At 52.9% G+C, this 18,958-nt stretch overlaps 1 protein-coding gene across 5 annotated transcripts in view; it reads right to left on the bottom strand.

Annotated features, from left to right (window-relative positions):
* The window catches only part of SEMA4A (semaphorin 4A), a 62,250-nt gene extending 46,769 nt beyond the window's left edge, over positions 1–15,481 (bottom strand). Inside the window, exons 1-3 of one of the 5 annotated variants that reach the window (XM_088151148.1) lie at positions 15,463–15,481; positions 8,020–8,143; positions 7,799–7,919 (exon numbers count right to left, since the gene is read on the bottom strand). The gene's annotated coding sequence lies outside the window, so the exon portion shown is untranslated. The other 4 variants (XM_088151151.1, XM_088151146.1, XM_088151149.1 and 1 more) reach the window with 4 other exon arrangements.
* Between the last annotated feature and the right edge of the window lie 3,477 nt (positions 15,482–18,958).

Genomic DNA, 18,958 nt, shown 5'->3' with positions numbered 1-18,958 from the left:
GGGCACCCAGGCGATGCTGCGGGCTTGATCCAGATGCCCTGAAGCACCCGCCCGGCCCCCTGGGCCACCCAGAGGCAGCCGTGCCCCCAGACAGCCTGTTTCCCGTCCCTCCAGAGCTCTGCCTGAAATCCAGAGAGACTCAGCTACGCTCCTGCAGCTGATGGGGAGAACTCGGCGAGAGGCGGGAAGGGTCATTTTCTGCTTCGGTAACCGCGGCTCAGACAGCAAGGCCGCGCTTCAAGGAAGGCAGAGAAGCAGGGGAGTCCACCAATCGGGGCCAGGGTCGTCACGGTCTGGATCAAGCACCAGGCCAAGCCCGTGGCCAGAAGGGAGGACCGGGTGGATTCCCTAAACTGGCTTTGTTTCCAAGCGGAGGACCCTCGGGAGCCAAGCAGCATAAGGCCGAACGGGGCCTCCGAGGGGTCTCCAAGCTCCTTTGGCGCTCGGAGTCTCCCGGCGTTCAGTTCCGAGAGGTGGTCCGAAGCTTCCCGCGGCTGCAAGGCAAAGGCTCTAGCCTGTCGGGGTGCAGGAGAGGCCGCCCAGCTCCTCTGCCCCACGTGCACGGGGGGCAGGCTCGCCCATTCCAAGCCGGCCATCCCGGTGGGTACATCCAGTCCCTATTCGGGAGGCCCATCGGTGAGATGGCTCCCCACCTTCTTCCCGGTGGGTCCCACTGACCACCCAGCTTCCCCTTGTCTTTTGGGGGCCACGAAGGAAGTCCTCCAAACTCAGCTTGGACTGCAGCCAGGGGGGTTATGTGAGACCCAGAGGCTTTTTTTTTTTTGGGTAAATAAATAGAGTGTAATAAAAAACCCTGAAATGTCCACTAGGGCATTTCACACTATGCGCCAACCCTCTGACTCTGGTAACTCAGGCTTGGCCTCCTTGCAACTCTCTTGGGCTTTGTCGAAGTCGGAATTCTTCTGGTCACGAGACTCCCCCTCGCCCCTGGCTTCTTATTTCTTAGGCCTCCCTCCCTTTGCAAACAATCATTTGTTTCTGAGCCCGCTGGCGCTGCAAGCCGCTCCTTTGTTTGTGCCCAGCGGATAAGTAAATTAAATGAAAACGGCTGGAAAGGAAGAACACGAGGCATGCTCTGCGCACCAGGAACAAGACAGGCCTTTGGAGTCCCACGTCTGCCCTCCCGGCCCGTTTCTCAGCTGCCCCAGTGCTGGCATCCGCTGGCCTCGAGGCGCATCGGAGCCCAGTCCTGCTCGCTGCTTCTCCGCAGCCCAGAAAGTGTTTACTGGTTTCCCACCCTTCCTGCGCACCGAAATCCAGCATGCCAGAAGGAAGCGCGCTCGCTTTCTGCACGCAGGGCATGTTTCCACCACGCACCACCCACCTCCTTCATCATCTGGGTAAAAGGCAGGAGTAGGTCCACCACCCCTTCTGAAACCAGAGCCAGCCTGCTTGGGACAGGCCCGTCCGACAACTTATACGCCCTTCTTTTATCGTGGCACGGATTTCGGAAGGGGATTCAGACTCAGGCGTGGAGGTACGTCAGTAAATCTGGAGTTTCTTACCCACCCGGGAACTACAGTTCCCAGGGACACCCGGGAAGAAGCAGCCCACTGGTTACTTGAACCGCACGTTCTAATTTCCACCTCCCTTCTCTATAAAAACCTCCCAAAGAGCTAATAAGGAATAAGCTGCAAATGGATGTCGGGAAGTAAACACAGCCAAACCGGGGCCCCAAGCCGTGGAGTTCCAGCAGGCCAGAAAGTCAAGAGGACAGAGGTCTTCCCCACGGGTTGGCACCTGAGATGGGCCTCGACCCGGACTCTCTCCTGCCACACAGCCCGCCTGGGAGTGCGTGTGTGTTTGTGCACGCGCGCTTTTAAGAAATTACCGCATTGTGTACTTGCAACTCTGAGCCCCGCAGTGCACAATAAGGAGAGGAAGGGAGAGAGGGAGGGAGGGACGCGGCGGTGCCGAAAAGCCTTGGGGGTCAGCCAGATTTCCCAGCCGTCCCTCCCTCTCCACATTCCAGGCCTCTTGGATCCTGACTGGGCTCGGAAGGTTTTTCAAATGAATTCCAGATCCAGAGCACGAGTGATTTGCTGCCTCTTTCAATTCCTTGACTTCTTGCACAGAAGAGAAAATTGTAGCGGAAAGAGTACAAACTTCTCAAATCCCGGGGGGAACCAGATGACAACGATTTCAGGAGCGTTATTCCAAGGCATTCCCCGAGGCCGGCATGGGATTCCGGTCTCCAAGACGGTTCCTCCCCTCCAGAAAAAAGGGGGAAAGGAAACAAGGGGAAAGGGGGAAAAGAAAGTGGGAATGTTGCTCTTCTGCCACTCTGGGCCTTGGCGCTCGGCCACCCTCAGCGCTCCTCGACACGGATGTGCCTCGCTGAGCGCATTGTCCCAATAGGGTACACCATGCGCTGGAGAGAGGGGCTTTGAGGAGCCCCAGAACAGAGACAGAAAGTTCCTTGTAGCAATGCAGAAAAATAGGTTAGCCCAGGCAGATTTCACTGTCTGCTGTTTGCCGTTGGCTGAGAAACAGGCCGTACAAAGGCAGCCATTGTTCCAGCCTGGAACTTTGCCACAAGGGAGGAAATCAAAAGGCCCCGTTACATCTCAGGCTAACGAAGACGATCCGGTCAAAGCTTCGGCCTGCTACGTTACCAGGATTCTGGAGATAGTTTTGCAAATACCAACCCCGAGGCAACCTGATTGACAGGGCCTGGGCTCACTCAACATGCTAGACCCCAAAACCTAGTTTAGTGAAACACAGTTGCTGTACTGTACAGTAGTCCTCGACTTACAACCATTTATTTAACAAACGCTCGAAGTTATGACAGCGCTGAAAAAAGTTACTTACAACCAGTCCTCACACTTATGACCGTCACAGCATCCCCGTAGTTACCTGATCAAAATTCAGGAGCTCGGCAACCAGCATGTATTTACCACGGCTGCAGTGTCCCGAGGTCACATGATTGTCATTCGAGAAACTTCCCAGGGGGGATCTGACAAGCAATGCCAATGGGGGAAGCTGGATTCGCTTAACAACTGTGCGATTCGCTTAACGACCACAGCAAAAAAGGTTGTAAAATTAGGTGTGATTCACTTAACAACTGCATCGCTTAGCAACAGACGTTTCAGTCCCAATTGTGGTCGTAAGTCGAGGACTACCTGTATTCACCTGCTGCCTCCCAAGAAATCAAACTTTTTCTGACTTAAGATCTTAATGGTTCATGTAAGGCCTCAAATAACCAACCCCACTTTAGCTTAGTATAGCTTGCAAACCAGGAAATGGCTTAGACTAACCCAGGGTTTTTCAACCTTGGCAACTTTAAGACGTGTGGACTTCAACTGCCAGAATTCCCCAGCCAGCCTGCTTGGAAATACACACCCTCCAAATCTCATTTCTATTTAGGACTGTTAATTATTTTTAAAATCCCAAATACTGATTAAGGGAGTCACTTAATTAGACATGTAGCTTGAGAAAGATTTCATTTTTTTCAAAGAAGTATTCATTAACTAATATAGCCGAGTCTGCAAAAAGATGACACAGCGGTTCCTCTGAAAGCTGTTCCATCAGAACGATGTCCCCACTGGTTCCTAACCATGGCATAAATATATCCTGGCAACTCTTCTTCCTGCTGAGACCCAGTACTGTTGCCTTCATCTCATCCCAGCCCCTGAACGAGACAGCTTAAGGGCCGATGTTAAAGTTGTGTTTTCCCACTTAAGTTGTCACAACATCCAGCTGCAAGGTGTGTAAAATCTGATCCACTTTCCCACCCAACGGGGTGATGTCAGGAGAGCAACAGTAGGTGGGGTCGAGGATGAGCCTACTGTTTTAGGCTGATGGAGGCACACACCTTCCCTTCCAGTCTGTCTCATCGACTGCCATTCTGCCATTGTCCCCCCAAAGAGTAGGCAGAACCCGGTGATCACCAGATTTGCACAAGAGTCACACGGGTGCGATTTTAATCATGGGGGTTTCTTTTGGGTTCCTCTAGCACAGTGTTTCTCAACCTTGGCAGCTTGAAGATGTGTGGACTTCAACTTGAAGTCCACAACTTGGCAACTTGAAGATATGTGGAGTTGAAGTCCACACATCTTCAAGTTGTCAAGGTTGGGAAACACTGCTCTAGCAGCATGCAGAGGTCCCCACTACAAGCACACATCTGCCTATATAGCACAAGATTTGTAGATATCACTGTTTTACATCCTTGGGGGGGGTGCTGGTTTGAAGCCACTGGCGATGAAATGGTGCTCTATCAGAATTGTGCAATGGCAGTGGACTGCTTGCTCATCCAGCAATCCTGGGAGCACCTTGACCCTTTTAGCGCAAGGCTGAAATAACAGGACACCCCCTCCCCCCGCCACTTCCCAAACAGAACAGGAATAAATATGGTGTTAGTCGCCTCTATAAAGAAAGGAAAGGAAGAGGAGAGAAATCGGTTGACTCAGTTCCCTTTGTGATCTCCATGATTCTGTTCTTTTCTTTCCTTTGGAGTCCTTGGGGGTCTCTGAGCTTGGCTGTTTTCTTGCAAACGTTTCGTTACCTGGCTAGGCAACATCTTCAGTGCTGAAGACGTTGCCTAGCCGGGTAACAAAACATTCGCAAGAAAACAGCCAAGCTCAGAGAACCCCAAGGACTCCACAGTTCAACCCTGAGCTACACCTATTCGTTTCTTTTCTTTTCTACTTAGGTTACAACAGAATTACAACAGACTGTACTCTTTGAGAGCTCCTGGAATACAGGGGAAGGGTCAGAAGATTGAAAAAGAGCAATATTCTTCCTATAATTTAAAAAGGGGGGAAAGCAGACCCAGGAAACTACAGGGCAATCAGCTTGACATCAGTACCTGGGAAAACCCTAGCATCAAGCAGCGCATTGGAAAGCACTTAGAAAGGGACAAGGTGATCACCAGAAGCCAGCATGGCGTTGTTGGAAACAGGCTGTGCCTGACAAACCTTACTGCTTTTTTTGACAAAGTGGCTAGATTAATACTCCAAGGGGATGCTGCAAAGGTATACCTAGATCAGTGTTTCCCAACCTTGGCAACTTTAAGATTTAAGATTTAAGACCCATGGCTGGCTGGGGAATTTGGGGAGTTGAAGTCCACCCATCTTAAAGTTGCCAAGGTTGGGAAACACTGACCTAGACCATGAAGGTATAACTAGACTTCAGTAAGGCATTTGATAACATTGACCATAGCCGCCTCCTTGATAAAATGCAGCAATATGGGATGGATGGTCCCACCTGGAATACTGTATCCATCCAGTTTTGGTCATCACAATTTAAAAAGATACTGAAGAACTGGGAAGAGTGCAGAGAAGAGCGACCAAGATGATGAGAGACATGGAGGCTAAATTCCAGGAATAATGGTTAAAAGAACTGGGCATGTTTAGCCTCAAGGTGAGAAGGTTGAGGGGAGACACGAGACCAGCCTTCCAATCCTTGGACCGCTGTCCCAGGGAGAAGGGTGTTGATTGAGTCCCCATAGCATCCAAGGACAGGAGAAGAACCCATGGGAGGAAGCTTCAGAGGGAAACCCCAACTTGAAATGAGGAAGAATGTCTTGCCCCTTAGAGCGATTAAGCAGCGAAAGAGCCTGCTTCCTGGAGTTGTGGGTGTCCATCACTGGAGGTTTTGAAACAAAAGTTGGACAACCATTTGTCTGGGATGGCATGAGAACTCCTGCCCTGGCAGGGGGCTGGACTAGATTACCTCCAAAGTCCTTCCAATTCTATGAGTCTATGAGAATGGTCTTTAGAAGGAAGGTCACAAGAAGGAGACCCTCCCCATTCCTGCTGCAGCACCATGTCTGGTGGATACTTCTTCCCACCACTGGTGACGTGCAGGAAAGGATGGCTAACAAAGCCAGAGGACCCAACCCAGGGTTTCTCAACCTCAGCAACTTTAAGATGGGTGGACTCCAACTCCCAGAATTCCCCAGCCAGGGCCTCAAAGTTGCTGAGGTTGAGAAACACTGACCCAGCCAACTGCTTTGCTTATCACACGCTGAACCCACAAAGCCAAGACTGCCCCTTTCAGCAGTGAATCAGAAGAGACAGCAGGTCCAGGGGCCACAAATTCAATGCTGGTGGAGTTTTTGCGTCTCAAAGATGGACACAAAACACCAGCAAGGACAGGTCCTAGAAAAGCTGATTCAAAAAGGAAGTAAAGGACCAAAAGGGGAAGTGAGAATAAATAGGCCTGGCGTTTAAGCCACATCTGCAAAGGTTGGGGTTTCAAAGATTTGACTGTTGCAGCGAAAGTAATAAAGCACCGGTGACCTCTGTCAGACTAACGGCTGCTGACCTTCTATGATGGGATTTGTAGTCCAGCACTTCTAGAAAGTGCTTCGTGGAGAGCCGTGCATCTTTGACATTTTGGCCTAGGGGCTGCTTATAATGTCCACAAATTATATATCACAGGCAGTCATCCTAGCGAAACGGAAATCCCCTGCTAGAGGGCACGTAGAGAGAGAGCAGAGGTGATGAGAGACAGACAGGAATTCAGCCTGTCGAAGAGACAAATGAAACTGACAAAGCAACGTCTCGCCTCGTGTGGCACCTACAGCGGCAGAGGAATGGGAAAGCCTTCGGGGCCTGCAGCGGGCAACTGGCCTGGACGGGCAAAGGGCCCTTTCTCCCGCCCCCCAACCCCGGGAACACCGCCGTCCAGTCCCTACCGACACGCTGCCAAAGGGGGCCGCGACAGCCCCATCAAGGAGGCTTCCTACAAGGGCTTGCGACTGTGGATTCTGACCGCCGACCCCACGGACCCCTGGAAGCTTCTGGAATCAGGCTGGCAGACGGTCTCTTGATCAGGACCAGCGATCAGAGCCGCCGCCGAGAGATCAGAAGAGAAGGAGAGCCGGAATGCAGAAGGGGCACCCGGACATTCAACAGGACATCCAGAAGGACTCTGGGTGTGTGTTAGTTCGTCAGCTTGCCCACCCCAACCTTCCTCCTTCCTTTCCTCCCTGTCTGACTAATTGGTGTTCAAGATCTTGACCACTCGACCCTCGACCCCATCCTATCTGGCCCTGCCTCGCGGGCAGCCTCCCTCCCCGCCCTCCTCAGGCCCCTGGACAATGCTGGACTCTGCTGAATGGCTCCTCAATAAATCAACGCAGCCCTTCCCCGCCTCCCCCCCCCAGCTGGGCTGCTTCGTTTCCCAGCCGGACAGAAGCTTCGCACTCGAGCCAGGATGCGTTCCCACAATTCCCACTCTGCCCTCCGGCTCTCGGGGGCTGATGGGGCCACTGAGATCGGGCGGTCTGCAGACCAAATGCTTTTCACCAAATTCGAGGAGAAGGCGCCCTGTTGCATCACTACATCTCATTAACCATCTCCGTCCTGCTGTATCCCCCCCCCGATTTTCACCCAATTCAATGGTTCCTCACCTCTTCCTTTATCCCCCCTACTCCAAATTCAGCTCTGCCTATCCAAGGGTGAACCCCACAACCTCCCAAGAATCCGCCCCAAAAACACACCGGAGCTTCAGGGATGCCTTCGCATGCCAAGCCAAACTACCGTGTGGGGAAACTCCCTTATGTGGGAAAGAAGCACGTGCATTTAAATCCCGGTTCGTCGGCTTTTGTAACTCATTCATTTTAAAGCTCCGGTGAGGTCGAAAGCCCCAAGGAGCCAGAGCTTTTGTTGTCCAAGGTTTTCCGGCTGGGAAAACCCTTCAGAACAAAAAAAAGAAAATCGCCCTGCTCCTCCTCGTCTGCTTCCAGGGCATCTCCTAAAACACATCCAGGCAAATTCCTTCCATTGTTCCACTATTTAAACAATTTAAGAAGGAGAGAGAGAAACCATACCTGGTGGCTCGGAGGGATCCAGATGCTCGGCCGGTTGTGGGGGAGGCGCCACAGGAAAGGCTCCTGGCCAGCCCCAAACGTCTCCTGGGGCTACGAGGAAACCAGCCAGCTCCCGACAACCCTGCACAGGAAAATCCCTCCGTCAAAGCCCATCCCTGAGTCACCACCGCCTGCTAGTTATGCTGAGTGAACATCCTGGGGTTGCCATAGCAACCGTTTACCTCCAGCAGCGGTCCAGACTCTTGCTCCCGAGATCCCTGGCATCAGCCGGGCATCCAGATGTGGCATCACGCAGGAGGACAGGGAGGGACGCTCTTCCCCAACAAGGGCCTCATCGCCTCGCCACTGGGAAGACACGGAGAGGCAGCATCATTAATTCTTCGCCCTCCCTCACGCCACGTCGGCTGGCTGCCAGATGTTCTCTTTAGCCAGCGTGACAGAGAGCATCTCCTCAAGGAAACTCCAGCCTTCGACGTGCCGGGAATTATGCAAACCGTCACGTTCTGCGCACTGACAACAGGCGAGTAAATGATTTCCTACCCGTCCCAAATGTGGGTTCAATATGGGAGGAAATGTGGGCAATTTAGATCAGTGTTTCTCAACCTTGGCAACTTGGAGATATGTGGACTTCAACTCCCAGAATTCCCCAGCCAGCCTTGCTGAAGTCCACACATCTCCAAGCTGCCAAGGTTGAGAAACGCTGATTTAGATCCTGGAACCAAATACAGATCCTTTGCATCCAGATGGGAGGCATGGGTCTTCCTGGAGAAGAGGACCCTGAAGTCCTGTGCATGTAAGAATAGCTCCAATTACCCATTTCATCTCCTGACATTATGTTCCATGTGCCACCCCCCTTTGAAAAATCAGTAACATCAAAACAAGGATAAAACAAATCCAGCTGAAATCAATGCCTGGACCCTGGCATATCCTAGGAAGTCATTAAGCTAATGAATGGGCTCGCGTTGCAGGACCAAGCCAAACCACACACACCACCATCCAGCCATGATAACTCCTTCTGTAAATCCTGGATAAACGCCTGTTAGTATCCTGGCTAACCAGGCCAATGTTCCTTGAATTCTAGGTGATCCTGATCTCACTTGTGGGATCCGCCTGAGTCTGGGCTGCCCCAAGGGAGACCGGGAAGGCAGTGACAAGACCCTAGATCACGTTAGATCTACTAATATTCTGCCGTGTTTGTGGTAAAAATATCTCCCCCGATTCTTTGCAGTGCAAGCCTGGCACGTTTAGGTTACTGCAATGAGAATCGGGCCAAGGAGCCCCTTCCTCCGAACAGACCCTTTGGACTACAACTCCCAACATCCACTGGAGTGTCAGGAAGACCTCCACTGGCCCGGAGCAGAGCAAGGCTCCCTCCACCAGAAGCTTAACTGGGATGTTAAGAGGTCATGAGAACCAGGGGTTCAAGGCCACCCCCAGCAGACTCATGGTTCAACTGGCCCCACTGAGCCAGCTGGGTTGGGCAAACATGTTTGGCCTCTCCGGTCCTCCAAGAAAAAGAGCTGAAGAGAAAGAGCGACCCTCCAGAATGAATGGCCGAGCCAGGCAGCAGAGGACACGCCTCCCAAACACCGATTGGTTGAAGCAGCGCAACCAACCTACTGTGGCCTGACTGGCCAACCAGGAACAGGGCAGTGAGGTCAGGAAGCCTCTGCTCTCAGCCAATCATGGTTAGGCAAACCCTGTTTCTCAACTTCTCCAACTTTAAGCTATGCTGGCTGGGGAATTCTGGGAATTGAAGTCCACCCACCTTAAAGTTGGTGAAATTGAGAAACACCCCCCTAACATATCACAATCTATGACCCTTGCAGTATGGGGCGCTGGCTAGCTCTAAATGATGATTATTTCACAGAATGACACGCCATGCCAACCCCCCCCCGTCCTTTTCCCCAACCACCTTCATTCAGTCTGAACACTTTCAAAATTGCTTTCCAAGGAGAAGAGAATTTCAGACGTTCTCATGGGTGGCCCTAAGTAAGTTCTTGCACTTACTTAGGGGGAAGGTGGCCGAGGTGTTCAGTGCGTGTGCAAATGCCGTGTCTTCATGGTGCACGCTTCTCTCCACCGGCCTTCCACCCCATCCCAGGGGGCATCTCCGGGCACCGCAGCCTCCTGTGGGCTGTTCTCACATCCCTACACACGCCTACCTCTCCACCACGTTCCTCCCTTTTGCGGAAAGGAGCACGAAACAGAAATCCAAAGGCCAGGCACAAGATCAAAAAAAGGAAAAGGAACGGAAATAGCGCTAAAACTTCCTAATTTCGGCAAGGAGAAAGTCTGCTCCAACAACAGCACAAGCAAGAGAAATTCAGGAGAGACTCATCAGCAAACTGAGAGTAACGCAGAAAAACAGAAGCCTTCAGGGTAAGGATAATTAACCCAATTATCTATGCAAATTTGGGCTTGCTGGTAGCAAGATGGAAGTGCCAAATTAGTAAACCGTGATGCATGAATTCACAGGACAGATAGGGAAGGAGAGTAAATATATACCCACAACCACACCCCACAGCAAGTGTGGAGCAAGGCCTTTCGATTCAGTCAGGATGGGCAAATGCCCTGAACTCAGGAGAACTCGGTTCGACTTACAAAGCACCTGAATCTTAGCCCAAAATGTCCAGGCAGCCACATTTCACAAGGGCTGCACCCCTGAGCTCTTAATGAGAAACACAAAACACCCCATTAAAGCAACGCAGCCCAGTGAACGACTAGAATTACGTAGGGAGCCCATTGAAAGTTATCTAAAAGCGATCTGTTTGATTTATTTCCTCATTCCCCGTCCCAAACAGCAGGAAAACGCGGAGCCCCGTCCTGCCTCATCCCCTTCTGGAGCAAAGGAAGCCCCCAGCTCTCAAATGCTCCTCCGTTAAATCCCCAACAAACAGGGGAAAGAGGGAAGGGAGTGAGCGGGCACAAGGGTGGGCATCTTCAAGTGGCCTGCAGCCAATGGCGCAGCCCTCGCAAGAATTCGCTCTCGGGCCACAGCAATCCCACTCTTGGCTGGGAGGGAAGGCAGCAGCAGCAGCTGGCAGAAAGAGAGCATGGAAAGTGTGCTCTGCCTGCTCTGGACTCCCACACCTCCCACTGCTGATTACACTGGAGGGAATGCAGCAACAAACCCAGTCATTTCCAGCTCTTTGGCTCTTTGTGACCTGATGCACATTCTACCTCCAGGATGGTCTATCGGTCCCGGCTCCCTCGGGTTCTGTGAGCTCCTGCCAGTGGGTCCAGCCGCCTTGCCCTCTGTCAGCCCCCGATGCTCTTCCCCAGCGACTCTGGCCCCCAAAGCTCTAAGCCGGGGCTTCCTTCCAGTGAGCAGCCTGGCTCTCCTTCATCTGCTGTTGAAGGACTTCTTCTTCTTCTTCTTCTTCTTCTTCTTCTTCTTCTTCTTCTTCTTCTTCGTCTTCGTCTTCGTCTTCTTCTTCTTCTTCTTCTTCTTCTTCTTCTTCTTCTTCTTCTTCTTCTTCTTCTTCTTCTTCGTCTTCGTCTTCGTCTTCTTCTCCACCATGTCCTCCAGTTCACAGTTCAGAAGCGTCCATGCTTACAGCCCCCCTTTCAGGGTCACGTGTTACAAGTGGGAGAACCATGGCCTGGGCAAGAGGTACCCCTGTGGAAGAGTGATGTCTCTGCTCTGCGATAGCTTGTTTAGATCTTCTCCCAAGGAGCAGATGCTGCTTTCTTTCACCATCTGTAGTCTGATTCCGCTTCATCTTCTCCATCTACTTGCACTGAGTTGGCACTGCCTGTTGCAGTCTCTGTCTGTCTATCCATATCTATCAATCATCTGTCTGTCTATCTCTCCTCAGCAGATGGGGTGTGCACTCACTTCTTTCACCTTCCACCAGTTTCCTTAAGTCTTCCTCACTTCCAGCCACCAAAATGGGATCATCAGCGCATCTGAGGGGGTTGATGTTTCTCCCAGCAGTTTTAATTCCAGTTCCTACTTGGAATTTCCAGTCCAGCATTTCTGATAATACATTGTGCACATACAGTACGTTAAATAAATAAGTGGACAAGATGCAACTTTTTCCCTAGTTCTGAACTATTGAGTTGTTCCATATTCCATTTTAACTGTTGCTTCCTGGTCATCACTGAAATTCTTCAACAGCCAACACTTCAGGGAAGACGTTGCGAAATCTGGGCTTTCTTGCCAAGTGCTATTTTCTGGGACGCCCAAGGAGGAAAGGCTAGTGTCCCCCCAGTCCTTCAGGGCCCCTTGGGGTGCAGGAATCCTGCTTGGGGCAGGTTCTCTCCCCTCCCTCCCTGGAGGGTTGCAAGCTTTGAAACCACGTTCGAGGAAGGGAGCCGGAGGAGAGCAGATGTGCTGGGGAGGTAGGGGCGGGAGAAGAGAAAACACGGCTGCAGCCAAGAACGCAGGCCAGGCAAGATGTTTCACAGAAGGGCCAAGGCCCCAATGTTTTTCGGTTTCCCTCGCAAGCTCTCCCTTCCCCAAAGTTAATTCCACATTGGCTGCAGAATTTCTGCAAACCATGAAATTCCTCACAGTTGATGTGCAGGTCAAACATCTGTACAACATCTTGCCTTACTTCACCTCTGACTTTCTCCATCCTCATCCCTGGAGCAGCACTTTTTTTTCCAACCCACCCACCCCCAATTTGGGGGGACTCTGGGGGCGGAGACATGTGAGCTGAATCAAACAACCTTGCCTTCTTTAATTTCTCCACTGTCACCAGCTCTCTCTTTCCTCCTTGCCTTTTTTGGCTTTTCAGGGTGAACCAGGATCAAACCCTGCTCTGGGTCCGGAGAGGGTCTTTGCCCTCATTTCTGCACAGTCTTGCCTCCCACTTTTCTTCGGCATCTACAGCTGCGCAATGCAACGGGTTAACGTGTCTTGACCTGCCAGAGCTCTGTGGCATTACCCAGATTATATTTTCTGTTTCCCGCAAGCCTCAGTTAATACTTCTGCTTGGGGCACACATTTAAGTAAGAGAAGCGGCCTCGGTATTCGAGGGAGCGACGCCAGGAACTGGATGGCTTCGCTACCATCCTCCCTGGGGCTGCATGGCAGCAAGATCTGGGCATTCAGAATCTCCCTGTGCCTTGGTTCAGGTCTGACCCATGCGGAGTAGAAATAAGAAGTGAATATCCTGATCCCATGCACTGACCACCCTTGAACAGGCTGCATGGCTGCCAACTGTCTGTGGGGGCGGGGGGGTGACCCTGCACCTTCTCGCAGAGGTCAGCTTATCAATCTTCTTGGTCTGCAAAGGGGCCAAGCAGCTGTTGAAGATGAAGGACCCAGAACTAGTTGCAAATCTCTCCTTGCCAGACTGCCTCGGGACTAACCAGAGGCCATGCTCCTATACGTAGAACCTACAGGACTCCCTGCCACAAGATCGTCTGGATGGCTTTGCAAAAGTTGACGTGCAGGGTCTATAAGCCGTTATGAGCCGTGGGGTGTAAGCGGGACCCTCAAGTAAAGAAGCAGTCTACCTCTGAACGTCGTGATCTAGCTGTCCACCGCTAGAAAGAGGATGCTGGTTTAGGCTAGCCTTGTTTGCAATCCCCCAAGGTCATTCCTACGCTTCTTATTGGCCATCCGAGCTAAACAAAGGCTCCGGGAGGGGCTTTGCAGAGTTCAGGGCCGCCTCATTCCTACAGCCGAGAGCCTTTGAGAGGCGTCAGGTTTACGCTCCAGAGTTTTAGGACAGAGAAGGAGACCATCTTGACGGAAATACCTCTTTCCTTTCATTCACCAAGATGATCCAGGGGCTGAAGCAGCTTCCCTAGGAGGAAAGTCTGTGACATTTGGGCTTTCTAGTCTAGAAAGGAGGTGGACGAAATCGACATGATCGAGGTGCACCAAATTACGCCCTGCGTGGATAAAGTGGTCAAGGAGAAGCTACTTTCCCCTTCCCAAAATACTAGAACCAGAGGTCACGCAATGAAACTGAACCCTGGAAGAATCAGGACAGGCAAAGGGAACTATTTAAGTAATCCAGTGTTGGAATTTGGTAGCGCAGGATGGGGTGCTGGCTACCAGCTTGGCTGGCTTCAGAAAAGGGTTGGACCGACTCATGGAAGTTGTGGGGATCCAGGGCTCTTAGCCTTGCTGGCGGTGGGGCTGCCTCCGAAGGCCATCCACTGGGAGACCGGTGGGCTTCCTTGGGCAGTTGGCTGGCCCCTGGGAGAACGGACAGCTGGACTAGAAGGGTCTGATCCAGAAGGGCACCGCTTACGTCCATTCAATTTAACTTAAATTAATGAACTGCAACGAATATGATTCCTCTGCATGTTCCCCTTTAACCATATTAAAAATACGAGCGCACCACAAACTGCCTGGAGTCCACAAGGACTGAGGCGGTAGATACATTCTATGCACAAATAAATTAAACAAACAAACAAACAAACAAATAAATAAAATTAACTCTCCGGATCTGCATCATGGATGGCAAGAAGCCTGGTAGCTGTTGCTCAAAACTTAAAAGTGGCCAGAATTCTGCCTTTTTCTGCAAATCCGTTTCCCTCTTCCTCTACCAGCAAACTGTGAGAAACTTACTCTTACTTACTCCAACTTACTCTTGGGGCAAGATCCAGGCCTGCCACAGATCAGATCCAGGACGGGAAGATGTTCTGGCCCGAACAGTAGAAAACCTTCCACAAGCACCCCTTAAACAAGAATACGCTGGCCCAGCGATGCTGCACGCTTTTGAGTTAACTTCTGAGTTAACACCTGCTTCTCCCTCTCTCTCTGTCTCTCACACGCACACACGCACATCTTCTCCTGCTCTTCCAAGACCGTCTCCCGGATCCCAGCCAGCTTCTCTTCACCCCTCCCCCCCCCCGCAGGATGAAAGCTGCACCTGTGGGACATGGATCTGTTGTGCAAATAGGGAGGAGGCAGCGGGGGTGGCCGTTCCTCCTCTCAGGCGGCTTTCCGGGGCGACTCACCGCCTGGACAGCCCGTCACGAAGGCACGCCGAGAGGGCACTTCTTCGCCAGGCAAAGACGGACGCCCCGGCGGGGCCGTCCCGGGCTGCCCGCACCGGGCGCCTGGAAACTCCGAGCCCGCTTTCCCGCCCCCCAGGCGTTCACACGACGGGCTGAGCCCCCGAGCCTGCCCAGAGCTCCCCCCGCCCCCCGCCCCCATCACGGGCAGCTTCTTCGGGAGACGCGGCGGCGGCGGCGGCGGCGGCTCAGCCTCGCCTCCGCTGGCTCCATTTTGAAGTTCAGAAGCCCGGTTCGCCACGAAGACGCGGCCGAATTAAAGCCTCCCGGCCGGGCAGCGCTCTCATGCCCCGCTGGAGGGGCGCGCGCTGCAGAAAGGCCCGGGCGCCCCGCCGGGGCCATCCCTGCAAGCGGGGCCCCGAACTGGGCACGGCACGGCACGGCACGGCACGGCCGAGCACCCTCCTGCAGCCCCCGCCCGCCCCGCGCTGCCCCGGGGCCCGCACCAACCTGGGCGACCCTGCGGCGGAGGGCTGCCGGCGGGCGAAGGCGCGCGAGCCTCTCCCGGCGGAGGAGTCCCGGGGCCAGCAGCTGCCCGGCTGCAGTTCGCCAGGCGCCGCCCGGCCCTTCCGCGCCCCCCGCCCCGTCCCGTCCCGTCCCGTCCCCGCGGCTGCTCGGAAAAGCCGCCGCCGCCTTCCGCAACTTCCCGGCGAGGAGCGCCCTTCGGCAGCGGGACCAACCGCGCGCTCGCCGCTTATCGCCGCGTCCTGCGAGTCGGTCAGCCGCGCGCCGCCGCCCACGTGACCGCTCCGGCCAGGGCGGGGGGAAGGAGGAGGAGGAGGAGGAGGGGGCTCTCGCTGCTCCTCCGGCCCGGCCGCGCACGGCTCGCGCTCCAGCTGCGTTGGGAGGTGGGCTGCGCCGCCGCCGGTGGCAAAGCCCGCGCTCGCCTCGCCTCGCCTCGCCTCGCCTCGCCGACCCAAAGGCTCCGTCTGGACCGCTCCGGGCGCCGCCTCTGGCCGCCCGGCCGAGCAGCCCGGAGTCCGGCTCCAAGGGGACCAGCTCCGGAGCGAGGAAGCCCGGCTCTGCGGGCGCTCCTCCGAAGCCGCGAGGCGAAGACCCGCCGGGCAAGTCCGCTTCCTGGCATTGCCCCCCGGCTGGCAACCCGGGGAGGAGGACGGGACGGGACGGGACGGGACGGGACGGGGCAGCGCCGAGCGCCCCCTCCCCCCGGCAGCCTTCAGCCCGCGGGAGGCTCAGCCCGGCCGCGAGCGCCAGCGGTGCCCTTGGCCGCCGGGGGGAGGTCGCGGCGGGAGGAGCGGAGGCGCTCCAGGGCCGCTTTCGCGCTGCCCCGACCCGAATTCCTGCAGCCCTCGCGGAGTTGCGCGGTCCGGAATCGCACCCACCCTCGCCAGCGCCCTCTTCACGTGGGGGGAAGAGGGGCTCACGCTTGGCACTAAACCGGGGTTTCTCACCCTCAGCAACTTTAAGATGGGCGGACTCCCAGAATTCCCCATCCAGCCGTCTTAAAGCTGCTGAGGCTGAGAAACCCTGGGCTGGGCCCTCTGGCTTCGTTATCCATCCTTCCCTGCACGCCACCAGCGCTGGATGGACAGGGGCGCCTACCCCAAGGCGCCTTCCCGCAGCTTTGCCATCAGGCTGGGTGAGCAAGTTCTCCCGGACCAGGGTTAATCCGGGGCCCCCGGAGCAGGGTTCCTCAACCCTGGCGACCTTAAGGTGCGTGCGCGTCAACTCCCAGAATTCCCCAGCCAGCCAGCAGCCAGCCAGCCAGCCAGCCAGGCTGGGAGCTGAAGTCCAGACATCTTAAAATTGCCAGGGTTGAGAAGCTGCGCTGGAAAGAGGGACCGCCCCGGCTGAACTGCCCCAGTTGCAGCCGCCACGAAGAGCGCCGGGGCCGGAGTCCCGCAGAACGCAAAGCAGGGCGCCGCTGCCCTCTGGCGGCCACGCGTGGTAAATACCCAGGACACCCTCTGGAAATTCAGACTTCCTTGAAATGCGGGGCAGAGCATTATCGCCCCTCCACGGGCCCTCATTTTGCCTGATGGAAAGACTTTCCAGCACTTTCGTTTCTCCTTGCTGTGTATGTCGAGTTCAGTGAAAAATTTTTTCCAGTTTGCCCTAAAAGAGGTACAGATTTTTGTGCACGCATCTTCACTTCTGCATTAGTAGCTGGCGTTTTGTATCATGTACTGTTTTTGCAAACAGTGGTTTATATGTAATGCATGTTGTACAATATCTTAATTATATGCACTTGTGTACAGCCTTTGCCCCAAGATACATTTTTTTATCAGTTGCTACAGACTACCTTGCATTTTTTGGAAATGCAAAAGATACTTTTACATTCGGGTGTTGGTCGGGAGGGGGCAAACCAAATAAAATAAAGACATTAAGAAATTATACGAATCCCTCCTTCATTTCTAAAGCAAATAAGTGCTCTCCCGTAACAGCTAGCTTCGGGAGCAAGGTGACCAAATACATTTTGTAGGTAGAAACACCTTTTTTAAAAATCTCCAACCCCAAAAGAGTGGGCTGGAAATGTGGAGGAAGTGGTGAGGGGGGGTGTATATAAAGCCATGCATAGGCTGTGGGGATGCGACGCCCTAATTCTCTTGCCAAAATCAGCAGAAGCTCGCCCCGTAATTCTTGGCTGGTTTGCACTGCTGGCTGGGGAATTCTGGGAGTTGAAGTCCACCCATCCTAAAGTGGCCAAGTTTGAAAAACACTGGTGTAGATGATAATCACAGGCTGCGGCCGAGTGCATTTTAAACATTTTGAAACCCTAGGAAAAGTAATTCAGAAGAGAAAGAATACACATCCCTGCATTTTGAGGGGATGGCCAACCGGATTACTTCAAAATCATGGTTTCTTGATTTTTTTTTTTTAGTGGCGACAATCCTTTCTGAAATGGGAAGATTTAGAAGTTTTTCTTTCCCTGGAGAATCTACAGAAAATGTGCACCTATCATTAATTTGATTATTAGCCCAGTGGTAAAACCAGTGATCCCTAGAGTTGGGTATCCACAAGGTACGATAAAAAAACATCAAGATGGCATTGCACATAAAAAGTGGCCGAGCTCCAATTTGCACCACTGGGGCCGCCATCTTGACTTTTTTGACCACACCCTGCAGACACTCTTGATGATTCCAAAGTGAAGAACCTTGTCCCTTGCCTCTGTCAGATCTAATTATGTTACTTTTAGCCATTTTTTCCCAGCTTGCCAGGGTTATTTTATTTCTGCCTTCTGGCGTATTAGCTATCCTACCCGAGTCGTTGGCATTTCCACCATCTCTTCCTCCCAACCATTAATAAAGCCGTTGATGGGGCTGGACTGTTTCTACATCACCATCATTAACTCTCCCACTTGATGTGGAACCTCTGACAAATACGGAGTTCCCTTTTGGGGCCTTTGACACGTCCTTCCACGCTTCTGATGGGGTACTTTGTCAAACGCTTTGATAAAGTCGAGGTACATCTGCAGACCAGGTTAGCAACAGACCATCATGGAGAAAATCCATCTATGCGGTTGCTGGGCATCGAAGACAACTTAATGGCACACGATCGAGCAATGTCTGCAGCATTCCCACAACCTGACCAAGAACTGAGATGCTCGTTCGGCAAGATCTTGACACTTCACCTCTTCATAACTTCCCAAAGATAACGCATGTGGGATTGGCCAGGCCCAGGACCAGCCTTCTGTATCTTAGATGCAGCTCACCTCAGCTGTAAAGTAGCCCTATTTTTCAAGCTTGACAGAAACATAGTCAGGGCTATGTTTCTAGCTGAGATTAACTTTAATCCCATTTTTCAGTTTCTTGGTGGAAGTTTTTTTTGCTGGTGAGACAACCAAAATAGGTATTGAATAGGTCTGCTTTTTCTGTTAATAACTGTCAACGTTTTGCTGTCTTCATTAAATAGTTATCGATCAATTATTTTTACTTTGAACCCATCTAAAAAGCCCTTTTCTTTATTCTGAGCGTTGTTGCCCAACCACTCTGAGCGTTTGCATTTCTGACACCAACTCAACCGTTCCAGCTGCTTGTCTGGACTTCCCATTTCTGTGTTTCCCTTTTTATTTCCAGCTCTTCCCTAAGCTTTTAGGGAAGCCGCGTTGGCATGTTCGGAATTTTCTCAAGAATTGTTGGAATTGTTCCCAATTGTGCCTTTAGCATCTCCTTCAAGGACAGGAGTTCCTTTTATCAGTGCTCTAGGTTAAGCTGT

The sequence above is a fragment of the Python bivittatus genome, unplaced genomic scaffold (assembly GCF_059951505.1).
Source record: "Python bivittatus isolate LINGU-HERP-01145 unplaced genomic scaffold, Pbiv_v1 ctg000660_np1212, whole genome shotgun sequence".
Taxonomy (NCBI): Eukaryota; Metazoa; Chordata; class Lepidosauria; order Squamata; family Pythonidae; genus Python; species Python bivittatus.
This window is presented reverse-complemented; position numbering and strand designations above follow the sequence as displayed.